The sequence below is a fragment of the Rhodnius prolixus genome, unplaced genomic scaffold (genome assembly GCF_049639745.1).
Source record: "Rhodnius prolixus isolate KJV_2025 unplaced genomic scaffold, Rpr scaffold_9, whole genome shotgun sequence".
In the NCBI taxonomy this organism is placed as follows: Eukaryota; Metazoa; Arthropoda; class Insecta; order Hemiptera; family Reduviidae; genus Rhodnius; species Rhodnius prolixus.
The window spans coordinates 26,720,334-26,735,175 of NW_027411604.1; the positions used below are offsets into that span (position 1 = coordinate 26,720,334).

The window sequence follows — 14,842 nt, forward strand, 5'->3', positions numbered from 1 at the left end:
AGAGCTGTGGGGCTGAACCAAAAGCTCCAATCTCCAAAGGATTCAATCTCTTCAATCTAAAATACTTCGAACTATTGTACACGCTCCATTTTATGTCTCTCCAACCTGGTCTATACACACTGGCCTTAACATTCCTTTTGTCACACAAGTTGCTAAAACAAGATACAGAAAACTCCACTTCAGCCTGCAATCTCATATAAATCCTCTAGCTCAAAATCTTTCTTCAAGAACTCTTCTTGACAACCCTGACAAGACGTCTTAAAAGACAGTGACCTCGTGATCTCCTCTCCAGTGAAGAGAGTGACTAACCATCTAATATTTGGGAGTGTTACCACTGGGTAACTTCTCCACTCGTATACTTCTGTTATTCAATGTTACTCTGTTATCACTGTTACTTATAGCGCTAACGCGCTGATTGTAGCATAAATAAATGCAAATAATAATAATAATAATAATAATAATAATAATAATAATAATAATAATAATAATAATAATAATAATAAATAAAACAAAATAACTCCCATGATCTCAAGCTCCTGGCATAAAAAAATCTAAAGTAATATTTTTTGTATGACAGAGTGAAATACCAACTTGGTACATTCAGTGATTTTTCAGTTACGGCGTATACACGTAATCAGGTGACGTATTAATCGAAGGTTAGAACTCATAATTGAAAATCTATACGATGACGTTTCTCTCTTATGAAATTGTAAAAAAGAGACATAAAACAAATCTTGAGTACGTGGTTTAAATTAAAAAAAGCTAAATATGTCAATGAATTTTATTTATCTAAGTTGGAGCACTTGTTTATAATAACTAAAATTGGAGCGTTTTCACGCAACTACGTAGTATAACTTGTAGGGGATAGAATAGACCGCGAAGGCAGCAAGGGTGGGTCCACCCGTCGCTCGTCACCATCAATACTGGCAGTACCTTTTTGTCGATAGGGCAGGGTGGTGTCGATCTTCTCACCCTTCGCCTCCGACTACTTCTTCTAGGAATTCACCCTCCGCTTGGCAATGGGTCGGTTAAAATGTTCGAAAGAGTGGTGGGGGGAGGGTTTAGTAAGAGAGGATTTTTAGAGGTTGGTCCCTTAGATGTTGCGATGGGATAGCGGGTAGAGGCATTGTGCGGCGGAGGTGACCGGGGGCCATCGTGGCCGCCTAGAGGAGGAAGGGTTTCTGTTTCAAGGTTTGGCCGCTACACACCGCTAGTGTCCTACGTATCATGGCTACTCTTCATCCCTTCTAGCCCAGCTGCGTTTTCCTCGACACTACTTAGCACAGCTGTTCCGTCTACAATCTATCGTGGTTCTTTCACTCTATACGCTGGTAAAACTCCCCGTGGTCTACTATTTTCCGTTCTACTATTTTTCTAGCCACTTTTTTTTTATTTTTAGTTCATTTTTTTCAACTTTTGGTTTTTAATATACATTTTTTTAAAAAACAAATTACATGAATCTGTTCTAATAATAAACTATAATTATGCAGTCACCACCGGTAATACGGTGAGTAAATATTGTTTTATTAAATAGAAGGTAGTTTTCAACACCTTAAATAGTTAGCTGCTATATTCCTAAACTCAGGTCACTGCTTATTTCCGGCAACATTTGTAACCTTTGCTTTTTGACCTAATTTATTTAAGAACAAATAAATAATTAAAATATATCTTCTATATATTACAGAAAACGTTTTTAAAGATTAAAAAAAAATACTAATAATAATTTAAAACCACACTTTATGGAGTTATTACAAAATTCTGTGCAATGCTTAATATTGTAGCTAATAAAATGAATACTACTAATAACAATAACAATAATATTGCACGCCTATTAATAATAAATTGAATTTTTACCCCTTCAACACGTTCTACATATTCAACATTTACCAGTAGTGTATACTATACTAGCCTTGCACTAGTAATATGCTGGCTTTGCCTATACAGAACGCCGTTTTTACTAGCTATACTTCTTTGTTCATGTTTGAGCAAAACAATATTTTAATATTGTAATTTAAAATTATGAAATAATCTTAAGAGATAAATCCTTGAACGTAATTCAATGCTGAATTTACGTAGAAATGCTCGTGCTATTAGTAGTGGGGGAAAATAGAAGTACGTACTCGATAAAGTACTATTGAAACCTTCATAATTCCTTTTTAAGAATTTTTATATTAATTAAATATTAAAATAAATTTTCTTGTTTATTTTAATACTATTATAATTACTTTTTATAAAATAAGTATTTCCTTTTGGGTATTAATATTTAACAAATTATTAAATAAGCGATTTGTAATTTTGAACAGATCGATGTTATTACTGGTGGTGAGATGGAAGGGGTGTTGTACCCTACTTTATCTGATCAGAATACTAAAAACAGGGATGGCATATGTTTTCCAATTATTATTGTTTACTTTTATTAATAATTGAAAATTATTTATTTACATTTATTTTATTATTGTATTTTTTATCTTACACTAAATATTAGAATGGGCGGTTTTAGATATTAATGCAGATTTTAGATTTTGAAATTTTACCAGAACTATCTACCGCAAAGTTCCCTTGAATCCAAAATATGGTTTTCAAAAAGTGATCACTTTATCTGTGGGCCAGTCGAACTCAAAAAAACGGACAATCACGGCAACTTTTATTTGAACTTTAATCAGCCAACCGGAAATGCAACTAGACAAAAATTTTTTAAAAGTTTTTTTGGGGATTTTTCACCAAAACGGGTTTGACAATTTCCTTTGAACTTAGCTCATTGGACACGTGTAGACTTGGATTTTTTTTTTTTTTTTTTTTTTTCTAAGAGAAATGCTTATTAGGGAGCCGAGAGGATAGATAATTAAGAGGGGTTATTAAGCTTCTTTCTGAAGGGAAATTTAAGCTGTAAATTGCAGCCTCATTTACTTGTGTAATATTATTAGAAATTAAATTTATAAATACAGGGTGTTCATTTTAAGACGGCTCAAATGCATTTCATGCTTAAACGGTTAATCTCAACAAAAAATGGTAGAGGAAAAATTTGTAGCCCGTCACCTCTAGTTTCAGAATATGTGACTTGGATTTTAGATTCCTGCTCGCATACGCGACTGACGCGCGACCAAAAGTGAGGGTTCGCAGTTGACCCCCATTTTCATATACACAGTTTTAAAGATTACAAAAAGTTATGAAAGAAACCGGAAAACGGCAATTCGATATCCTTAAAAATTAAAAGTGCTAGGCCATTTCAAAATCTGGTATTTATTAGTATTCATATTTCAATTTTTTAACTTGTTATTAAAGAGAAAGAAGAGCACACGATAGGTCATTTTCATGTATTTTTTCATCTCCTTTCTACTAAAAATATTGCCAAGGCAGTAAAGCTAGTATTTTTCTTAATATCGGGAAATAAGTCGTTTTCCGATTGATTTCTCTAAGAAAAATCAAATGTTAAGAGCTTTAGATGTTCTCAAGCATACACAAAATAGCTAAAAAATAATTTTACATCTGTTACAAACAAGAAGGTTTAATAATTATTTAGTAATTTTGGGAGTGTTGCGTTTAATTACCAAAAAAAAATTGGAAACCTCCTGCCACTATTTAAGTGATCAATATCTTTCCAAATTTTTCCTCTACCACATTTTTGCTCAGATTAACCGTTTAAGCATGAAATGCATTTGAGCCATCTTAAAATGAACACCCTGTATATTTATATTCCCTAATTTTAATAAAATAATTTCGGGATCATTTTGGGCCGAAAAAAAGGCGTCTTCACGGAAGAGTACTGTAATGGCCTCTTCACAGAATGGTTTGTATCGTTTTTTTATTCGCCCAAAATTATTTCAAAACAGAAAATATGTTTGCTACACATCTTTGAAACTTTCAAATTTTATTTAGCTAAATCTGTGCCCAATTTTAAGGTTTCTATCTCAGTATAGTATTAGCTAATACGAATTCTTTTACCCGATTTAAATTCACAGCCTTTCCTATCGTACAAAATAGAACTTCCACTTTACAGTTCTAAAAAATGTTTTAAAACATATGCTTGTTCAAGAAAAAACATAGAGAACCCAAAAATACATACTACGTTTCATTAATTTTATTAATTTAAACAAAAAAATATGAATTACAGTTCATTAACATTTTGAATAACAAGCACACAAGCCTTGTAACCTTCTTCACTCAATGCGTGACGTAAACTCAGTTGAAGTCCAAATTCTGTTAACTAAACTAATGGTTCAAGCTCTAATGTTGGACTGAAAGTTCGAAACCTGTCTGCAATAAGCGTAACTTGCGAGCTATTACGGATTAATATATCCTATATATTACCCAGCATTGCGGAGACTTAAGCATTTTTATTTTTAGTTCTTACAAGAACCAATAATTTAGTAAAATTAAAAGAGAATTACCTTGTTTAGAATTTTGTGTATATTTCAACAACACTTTCAACAAAATATTTTAAAGCAATTTGGAGAAATTTAAATGATTAGTGATCATGTGATGCCATCGATTCTTAGAGAAGTGAGAATTCGTATCAAAAGGTAGAATAGCCCCATTGGTCTCACAATCAAATGTTGTTGTCTGATACTAGGTGCATAGTGTAAACTATGCTGAAATAATAAACCCAGTGGTGGAGATTATACCGTCTAGATGATCAGAGGAGCGGTGGTCTTCCTATATTAGCCACCACAGCCGAGGGGTTCATAGCTCAGATGGTTCATACAATTTTGTAGCCTCTTTCAGTATTTATGGATTAAAATTTGCCCGTCTATTCTAATTTTTCTTTTTTACTAAGCAATTAATCATCAACATCAGCTATTATTTATACCTAAATGCCATTAAGCTTACTTTAATGACCATGAAATGGGAACATTCTGTTGGTTTAATATGATAAGTTATTTTGTATGTGAAACCTAAAGATAAAAAAAAGAAGGTAAATCCAGGTTATTAAATACAGATTGTATAATCATCCGATATGCATTTACGGAGATCATCTTTTTCTAAGAATGTGTGCTTTGGTAAATCAATAAACTTGTCTGTAACGTAAGTTTGTCTAGACATTACGCCAGAGGCTGCCCTCTATTCTTCTTTATTGAATATTTAATTATGACCCTATCAGTAATACTTCAGTAATTATATTGCACGTCTTTTTCTTTTTTCCTAAATTCTCTTTATTTTTTAACCAAGGAAGGTTTTGGTCTTTGTTGTCTTTTTTAATAGGATATTCAGTACGGAGTTATTCTTTTAATCTATCATACCCTCCCACTGGTGCTGTGTAAAGCCAATCACATTACAGCATCCACCGGCGATGAAAAAACCCCGTTCGGGTACTCTTGGGTAGTTCTAGGCAGAGATGTAGGCCATAACTTCCTGGTACCGCACATCACTTGCTCTCATTACTGCCAAGAAGGATTCAGCTTGCTTCCACACCTGGCTTTCTGCAAAAAAAAAAAGACCCTAAAAAGAGAAGGTAACTGGAAGATAAGGGTCAGCCAGTCCTGGAGCCTAAATACTCCTCTTCTTCCATTAGAGAGTATAACCTTCTCCAACTCCAGATAACTAAGCACACCACTAAATGCCCTCTCAGGAAATGCTAATTACTTCAATAGAAGAACATTAGAGGCTCCATTCTAGACACAGTTTCCCTCTTGCCATCTATTTTTGGACTAAAGAAGTTCTAGGAAGAGAGATCATAGACTAAAATTCAGGGATAAATATTACTCCATAGTGTCATGTCCGTTCTTCCTTCAAAAGTTGTAATCCTAGATGTTTTTTAGAGAAGATTCTCTTTGTCCATTCATCAAGACAACTAGGTGAAGAGCTATAAGATTTAGGATTAACTCAATCCTAGCTGAGGGACCACACTTAATATCGTCTAAAGTTAGTTTATATCTAGGAGCACCAAGGGCAAGATTGGGAGAGCGCCACGGAAAGAAAGAGATAAGATTTTGTCGCCACATTATACTATACGGTTCTTAGATAGTTCATGGAATAATTTAAGTTCATCTTGACGAATATTGCACTTTTTCATCCCAAAATATTTTCAAAAATTCCTCCTAAGTCTCACAGTTAGACAATAAAATTTTTGGTCTCTTGGTACTGCATAAAGTCAGCCTGTAGAATTATTGAACTAGCCCTTTTGTAGCCGAACTAAAAGGGAAAAGACACACAAAACAGTAAACTGCTAAGCCGCTTGGTAAGACGTTAAAACAGTTATTAAGTTTAATGAATCGTGTAAAGATTTATTTCAGAAAATGGCGGACATATTTTGGTAAATGTACATTATTTACACTAATTGATTGTAATAATGGCTAAAGTGAAAAAGAGAGAAATTGACCATTTCAGAACTTAATGCAGGCCGAGCTGCTTTGTTTTATAACCTGAGCCTTTTACGTATAACCTTTATAGTTTGTTTTTGAACTTGTTCTAGCGTTTACTTGTTTATTGATCTATTCAGGTTAGGTTTTTAGGTATATATTGTTTGTTTGTTTGCTATGGTAGCTTTAATTTTTTATTATTATTTTAAATTTTATAATTTTCCTGGCTATATCTTAAATAACTGAGGAAAAACTTTAAAGGAAAAAATTAGGTTTAACCAGGTTAAACCAGATTTAACCACTATACGTACATCAATGTTACCGTAAGATACAGGGATCTAAAGGATGAAAACCTTGTCAATAAGGTTATATAAATTTGCTAAATTACTATTCACGGGACCAAAAGAGAGGATTATTGTAAGCCCTCTCTATTTATAAGGCTGTGGCCATAATTAACATATTAATTTCGTAATTATCATCTCAAAAACCAATTTTTCCAATTATAAATTATGAAAATGCTATGCATAAGCTTCATTAACTGTTTTAAAATGATGTAGGCGACATAATCCCGTGATTCATAAACTAATTATTACTTATTAATACCTAAATTAACGGTTGCTTAAACTAATAACTTGCTGCTTTTAAATTAATGTGCAATAATTAGTCTTTGATTGGACAAAGATTGGCTGCCAACGAGTTGGAGAATCTGGGTCTGATAACAAAATTGGTGTAAAAAATCATGCGACTTGTCTTATTTTAATTTAGAGATAAACAACGTTATTGTTTTTCTCCCCACAAAAATCTGTTATTATACACCCACACATGGTTCTCATTCACTATAAAACTGTAACATACACATGAAATGACATTTTTGAGGAACATTAACTGCCACCCGGCCCCGTAACTAAAAAGATTTTTTGCTGAAAAATTATCGAAATAAGTTATAGATCTGTGTACAAAGTTTATAAAAAGCGTAGTTTAAATTTTTTTGTCGCGTTTATTTGTGCTACAATCAGTGTGTTGGCGTTATAAGTAACAATGCTAACAGAGTAACAAATGAAGCAAACGATTGGAGAAGTTACCTAGTGAAAACAGTCCATAAAATTAGACTATTAGTCACTCTCTTCACTAAAGAGGAGATCATGAGGCCACTGTCTTTAAAGACGTCTTGTCCGGGTTATCAGGAAGAGTTCTAGAAGATAGATTTTGAGCTAGAGGATTTATATGAGATTGCAGGTTGAAGTGGAGTTTTTTGTATCGTGTTTTAGCATCTTGGGTGACAAAAGGAATGTTAAGGGCAGTGTTTATATTCAGGTTTGATTCATAAAATGGAGCGTTTACGATAGTTCAAAGTATTTTAGATTGAAGAGATTGAATCCTTTGGAGATTGGAGCGTTTGGTTGAACCTAAACGGCTCTATTCCATACGCCCAGATGAGTTTCAAAATAGAAGTATAAATCAGTCTTGTTGTCTAGAGAGAGTTTTGATCTGTCGTCTGAGAGTTTTTTAAGTAGTCGATAGCTCTGTTTAGTTCTGTTCTTTTAAGTCTAATGTGGGGGTAGTTTAAATTTAAGTTTAAATATTTTGTCAAAGCCATTTTCGGAAACGTCTCCGAAAAAAAAATTTATTCAGTATAGTTTCTGTTGTACTTCCGTTATCGTAATCGTTAAGTTTATGTGGAAGCACCCTGGAGGAACTGAATGTATCCTTAAATTTCAGTTTCCTATAATTTTTTAGTTTTTGAGATATTTTGTTCACGCTAAAACAAACTATGTTCACCGACGTAGCGGCGCTCATGTTTATTGTATTATCTAACCAGTTTCGGACTTGCATCTACCTTCAGAGTTTGAGAAACAAGTTTGGTGTAGAGAAGTTGACTTAAACTATGTTGCCGTTTCGCTCTACAAGACAAGAACTGTAGTGTGAGATGGATAGTTCGAAGTAGAATTCTTGGCAACAATGTGATTAATTAACTTCTAATTATTGTGATTATTAACAGCGATATTACCCTAGCACTCCGGACATAACCGCGATGTCAACATGTTCTAAACCAGCGTTTCCGAACCTGTGGTACACGAAAAATAATCAATACTGGCGGACATGAAAAATATAATAAAAATATCATAGAAACGTTTTTTCCTATAATTCATAAAAATTATTTTAATGTGTGATAAGAACGAGCTGGAAACATTAATTGTTTATCAGCTGCCCAGTCTATGAAAGTTTTAGAATCCCACTCCATATAAGCAAATATAATAATCCTAAAGAAGAACTTTGTAAATTAATTAATAATTTTGAAGAGAAAAATATGTACGCAATTTTGAGACCTGCAAAGCTAATATGCATTGTGGTACTGGGTTCGATTCCCGGTCTTGGCCTTGAATTTTATTTAATGGTTAAATGAGAAATAGTAAAGTACGTTCGCTAGTCGCCTCCGTCCACGACACCTAGTAAATGGTAGTTGGACGCAATTTTGCATTATTTAAAAAAAAATTTTAAAACTAAGATCTTACACTTTACATAGTTTATAAAGTGAATATGAACTTGAACTCTTTTGTAACTGATACATTGTAATTCTTATACAAGGAGATAATAATAACAATAAAATAAAACACTCGGAATAACAAATTTTACGAAATACAATCATTTTTACGAAGTGGTACAAGTTAGCATGATGTAGTACCAAGTGGTTACGGGAGCCAAAAAAAAGGTTGGGAAACGCTGTTCTAAACGGTTATTCAGGGTAACTCGAAACTGATTTTATCGGTTGGAAGACTTGAAATGACCATAGCGCTTTACTGACCCAAGTAAGTTATCATTTGTGTTATTAGAGGGCCGTTGTTAACGACAAGAAACAAGCCTTAGAGCAGCTAAAGCAAGTTTTGCGTTTACTGAGCATCAAATAATCCACGATTGCCCAATGGAACTACTTTCTACTGAAAGTGGATACAAACAGCGGCGATATTGAACAATAATTTCAGCTTAATAATTATTCCAAATAGTTAACAAATAAATTCTTTGTATAAATAAATATTGCCAAATAATACCAACGTTGAAGCTACTGAGAGATAGGATCCGGTAGGTGCGTTCTGTACACAGTCGGGTGACTGAAAATCAATATTAGTAACTAGCAGGTAAGTGTCACAGATAACAGAGAATCTACTTGCCGCCATTCTATCACTGCCTCCACTAATGGGATGCCGCCGCGGACAATGCAGACCTCTTCCAACAGGGGGTATAAATACAACAAACACTGCTCCAAACTGCGACGTATTACGTATTATCTGCCGTAGCGCTATCTACTATTTTTTTTAAGGGTAGTTTGGTCCTGTTTTACTTTAATTTTTGGTTATTAACTTGTGTTGTGGTTGGTTGTTGCGTTTCTTAAGTCTTATTTTTGCTGAAGAATGTATAAAAAATTAAGTTTACAGCTGGAAGATAATGTTTTAAAGTGGGTTTCACCGAAGATCCTGTTCTGGAGGATTGTGGAACATAACCCTGGCGTGAACAGTCACACTACTTACCTATCTTTAACTTTAAATTTACGACTAAAAAGTACTTGACTTTAAATATAGTAACAAGTATACTCGTAGTTTTAGTAAATATAGTTTATCAAGGTAACATTTTCGAATAAATCGCTGAAAAATAAACAGTCATCTTTCAGGTGGACTTTTCGTCCAACCACTAAATTAGGTGTTCTGAAATTTTCTATATTTTACTATGAATTCTTTAAGTATAAGTTTGTCCGTATTTGACAGTATAGACAAGATTAATGTTGGTTTTGTTTTGAAAGGTGCGCTACATCGAAGATCCTTTGCACCTGAACCATACCGGGGAATAGACACTTTACTATATTACTTGATTTACTTTAACATCTAATCTTGTCGAAACTAGCCTATTGGTTACCCTAACTCGTCTTTCCTTCTAGCCTAACTAACTAATGTTGAGGTGGAGTACTCGATATTCCTCGCACCCCATAGAGATCTAGCCTAAATTTTAAAATCACCTGTTTACATAAAATTTATATACACACTCATACACTCATCCTAATAAGTATATTCGTCCTAATAGATACATTCATCCTAATAAATACATACATCCTAATAAATACATTCATCCTGATAAATATATACAGGGAGATCCATTTAAAACGCACCAATCGCTAATAACTTTTTAGGAAAGCGGTATTTTGAAAAATCCCACGAAGTAAACTTGACCACCCTGGCAAGAGATTCTTACCGTAATCATTGGTCAAGAAGTATTAAATACTGGGTGCATTAAAATGATGTGATGATTGCTTTTATTTGATGATAAAACAAATTTATTCTGATTCTCCCACAACCATTACATTCTCTACATTCTTTAAAATCTTCAATTATTATTATTTTTGTTCTTTGCGTCAAAAATAACATTTTTTGCAGTCAGAGGACCTCCCAAAACGTGTATTTCTGGTGGAAAATTAAAACTGAAAACCGATCACGAATAGATAAAATTGTAACTTTGATCTTAAATATCTCGACTAATATTAGGGAGGGAAGGGATTAGCTATGAGGTTAGCATACTAGACTCCCACGCGGAGGTCCCGGGTTCGAATCCAGCAGCTGACCCTTAGATTTTCTCTTCCTAGGAGCTTCTTACAGCTCACTGTCCGGTGATGGACAGTGTTGTCTGTAACGAGAGAACACTGTCCGGAGGCCGGCAGTGCACTGGAAAAAGCTCCGGGTGCTAATGACCTCAGCTGTTGATGCGCCCAAAAAAAAAAAAAATAATAATAATAATAATATTAGGGATATCGAAACGAGGTCATCGTTATTTTTCACAGTTTTTTATGCAGTTTTCATAACCATTGTCAAAACCAGTGGTCCTTATGAAACCCCAATCGGGTTTTTGCCCGTAACTCCGCCAAAAATAAAGATACAGCATCGGGGGTGAAAAATTTGAAAACTAGACCAAAAAAAACATATAGCTTACTTCGTGGGTTTTTTCGAAATTCCGCTTTCCTAAAAAGTTATTAGCGATTGGTGCGTTTTAAATGGATCACCCTGTATACATTATTATATTGAATTAAAAACCTTAATATATTTAAGGAATTGCAGAGTGTTTTGTACGCTGTTTTCGTTGTCGTTCAATACTTCTTCCAGTTGTGAGGGAATGTTAAACTTTTGCCTAGCTCTGGAATACTTGGAACATTCAAGCAGGATATGGCGTACAGTTAAAGATACAGTTAGGTGGTACTTCTCTTCTGAAGATGTGACCATGGGTTAATAGCGTGTGGCCAATCCTCAACCTGGCTAACACAACCTCCTCACGGCGAGTGTTTTGGACATGTTGTTAACTACTCCATTGGTGTTGACTTTATATACCTCAATTTGTTCGTTTTAGAAGAAATGATTTCCAGTCTCTTATCCACTGGGACATAATCTTTGATCTAAGAAAACTTTTCTAATCTGAGGGCAGCATAATTTCGTACTTATCGTCCAGTAACGTGGCATCTTAATGTGACAAGATTAATTATATTGTATTATACATTACGAGTATGTGTTGGGTTCATTGAAGTTAAGCTCCTTCATTATAAAATTTTCAAAAACGGGGAAAATCGAATCAATAAATCGATTCACGGCACTACCAGTTGGCTGAATGTGTCCAGAAGCTTATTTTCTGTGGCACCTAATCGAGATAACAAATTTTAAGTGACTGCAATTTTTCTTTTTTTTTTTTAGAGTTATAAAAAAAAAACTTACACACTGAGAGTTCCATTTGAAAAATTTTGAGACTAGAAAATTCAAAAATTTACTCGTAAAGTCAATACGTTCGCAATAGTTAGTGAAATTAAAGGGGAACGTGATTGTCGAAAGGCAGATTATCAAATTTAGGCTCAGATTAAAATTACGAATTATCCTCCTTCAGATAATTATAATTACGCTTATCGAACTAATGAAATATTGACTTTGAAAGTGAATTTCCCTATTTCGAGTGTTTATCGAATGAGATAAACTTTTACTTTCTCATCAAGGTTCAACATTTATTTGATGATAATCATTATTAATTTCTTCTAGATATGAATTTAATTTTAGAATTGCAGTAAATCGTCGCAATGCTCTGCGCCGACTGAAGCGCCAGTAGCTCTGAGATCTCCTTCGGGGACTGGACCAACCAACGTATCTCGTTGAGAATGCTACCAATGGATACGTAGTTTCTCTCTTCTTCCTGCTAAATCACGACTTGCAGATTCCATTGTTCATCTGATTTGCTTATTGTCCTCCTAACTACACAGATTGGGAAGTTCAAAATAAATTAAATTTCAAAAAAGTTTTGTATATATCTCAGTCTTCACTAGAGTTGGAAGAATGTGGCCAAAATAGGCTAGCGTACAATAAGAAGAGAATCCACAGTCAATTTTATGTTAGTGTCTCCCTAGGGAATCACAATACGGGAACTTTACACATGTACATATAAAAAAGTCTCTTATTTGCTATTTTTGCGTATCGTCGCCCATATTACTTTTTTTTTTCTTTCATATTCCGCCATCTTGGAAGTTTATCTGAAACAGAAATAAGAAAGCTTCCTTTGTCCTGAATCCTGGAGATGTTTATTTACTTTTTTAAATGAAATAAGATAAGAAAATCTACGTTTAGGCGTAAAGCTACAATGAGATTATAAAAGTTTTTTTTTTTTGTACAGTTGATGTAATTATAGTTGAATTATTAGTGTTAATGCGAGCGAACAGTATCATTAGTTAATTATTTAGTAATTTACAATCTGAATATAAATATTTGCAATAAGTACATACGAGCGGAGATGTAGATGGAGCGTGAAGAGCAGAAGAAGTGAAACTACCCAGTGGCAGTACTCTCTACAGGAAAATGATGGTCTTCAGACCTGAAGAAAGTCGCAGGTCCACTGGCGATTCAGTAGGCATGGAGGATTGTCAGGAATAACAATAGAAACGAGAAATATGAAATGATTAAAGCAATTAGAGAGAGCAGTATGGCACTTGCGACATTTCGTTGTTGTACGAATGGGATGTTAAGGTTATAAAGAGGGAGATTAGTCACCGTAGAAAGGAGCGTCAACTATCTGTCGGAGTAGTTTTGATTGAAATGTCTGTTACAAAATGTATGTTTGTAGGTTTGGCTGAACCCCAGACAGTTCTAGTCCGTAAGTCCACATAGGTTTGAGGTTAGTAAAAGTAAAGTAATCGCCTATTTTTTCAGGCGGGGCTTAACGTCCAACTACCAATTAGGTGTCGTGGACGGAAGCGACTAGCAAACATACTTTACTGTAAATTTCTTTAATTAACCATAAAATAAAATGCAAGGCCTATGACCGGGAATCGAACCCAGTACCACATTACATATTAGCTTCGCAAGTCTCGCCTCTAACCGCTCGGCTACCAAGGCGCCCAGGTTTGAGGATAGTACTGCATATTAAACGTTTCAGTTCTATGGGCAATTCGGAGCGTCGTCCAAATAGTCTGTAAAGCAGTTTCGCACGTTTCGTCATTGCTTGTCTCTCAAGTCTTGTGTATGGGTAACTCAATCTATAAATCGTATTATAAATTCTTTGTAATATAAGAATTTATTTTTAAAGAAATTTCATGACAAAATTACATGTAGGAGTGCTGGTAATTTATTGAACACAATTGTAATTGACTTGCCATTGACCTCAAATTGACTTCTTTGATTTACTAGGAATGATTGAAGATAAAATCTTTTTGAATTTTTATTCCGTTGTATTCATTTAGAAAAATTATTATTTTTAGCTTCTTGTTTGTCGCTTTCATTCAACCTTGTTGTGATATCAGCGGCGAAGTCCTCCAAAAAGTTGGTTTGCCCCTTTACCTAATTTGTTTTTTTATTTACTGGTGCCTGTAAAGTGTTTGTAGCCCAGCATAGCCGATGCATAATGCAACTATACGCAATACATAATGCAACACAGGAAGAAAAGAAATCAGCCAATGTTAACAATCTCAAGAATTTTAGTAATGGGTATTATGTTGGAAAGGAGATCACGAGGCGAATGTGGTCGTTTCAGAGGTCGTGGTTGATTATTAGGCTGGATTATAGAGGAAAAAGTTCCATCTGTGGAAATGGGATAGCAGGATAGGCCTCTGTAGAAGTTGATGAATCCATGATTGGATAGATCCAGTGACAAAGGGAATATTTAGGGTCTTTGTGAGTTTAGGATCAGTTTAGTGACATAATAGGGAGCATTAACAATACGGACTTTTGATAGGAAGGATTGAATACAAGAGATATTGGAAGGTTTAGTTGAGCCCCACAGCTCTGATCCGTAAGTCCAGATGGATTTAAGTAGAGCCTTGTACAGGGTTAGTTTGTTGGGTGTGCTTAGATTAGATTTAGGTCCGATCTTGCGTCTTAGTTGCCCCCGTACCTTTCGTTTAGCTGTTGTCCTTTTAAGTCTAGTGTGTGGGTTCTGTGTTCCAAGTAGAAACCGTTCTCGGTACCTTTACCTAAAATAAACACATTTGATGCTTATTATTAAAATACAGATGGTGAGGCAGTACAATGTGCAAAAATAGCACT

General features: G+C 34.4%; 1 protein-coding gene across 13 annotated transcripts in view; it reads left to right on the forward strand.

Moving 5' to 3' along the window:
- mtd (TLD domain-containing protein mustard) overlaps positions 1-14,842 on the forward strand; it is a 510,063-nt gene that overhangs the window by 279,538 nt on the left and 215,683 nt on the right. The window contains exon 1 of one of the 13 annotated variants that reach the window (XM_074129459.1): positions 1,294-1,507. The exons of the other annotated variants lie outside the window; for them this stretch is intronic. The gene's annotated coding sequence lies outside the window, so the exon portion shown is untranslated. Of the gene's footprint in view, positions 1-1,293; positions 1,508-14,842 lie in introns of those variants that run through there. 13 annotated transcript variants of the gene reach the window in all.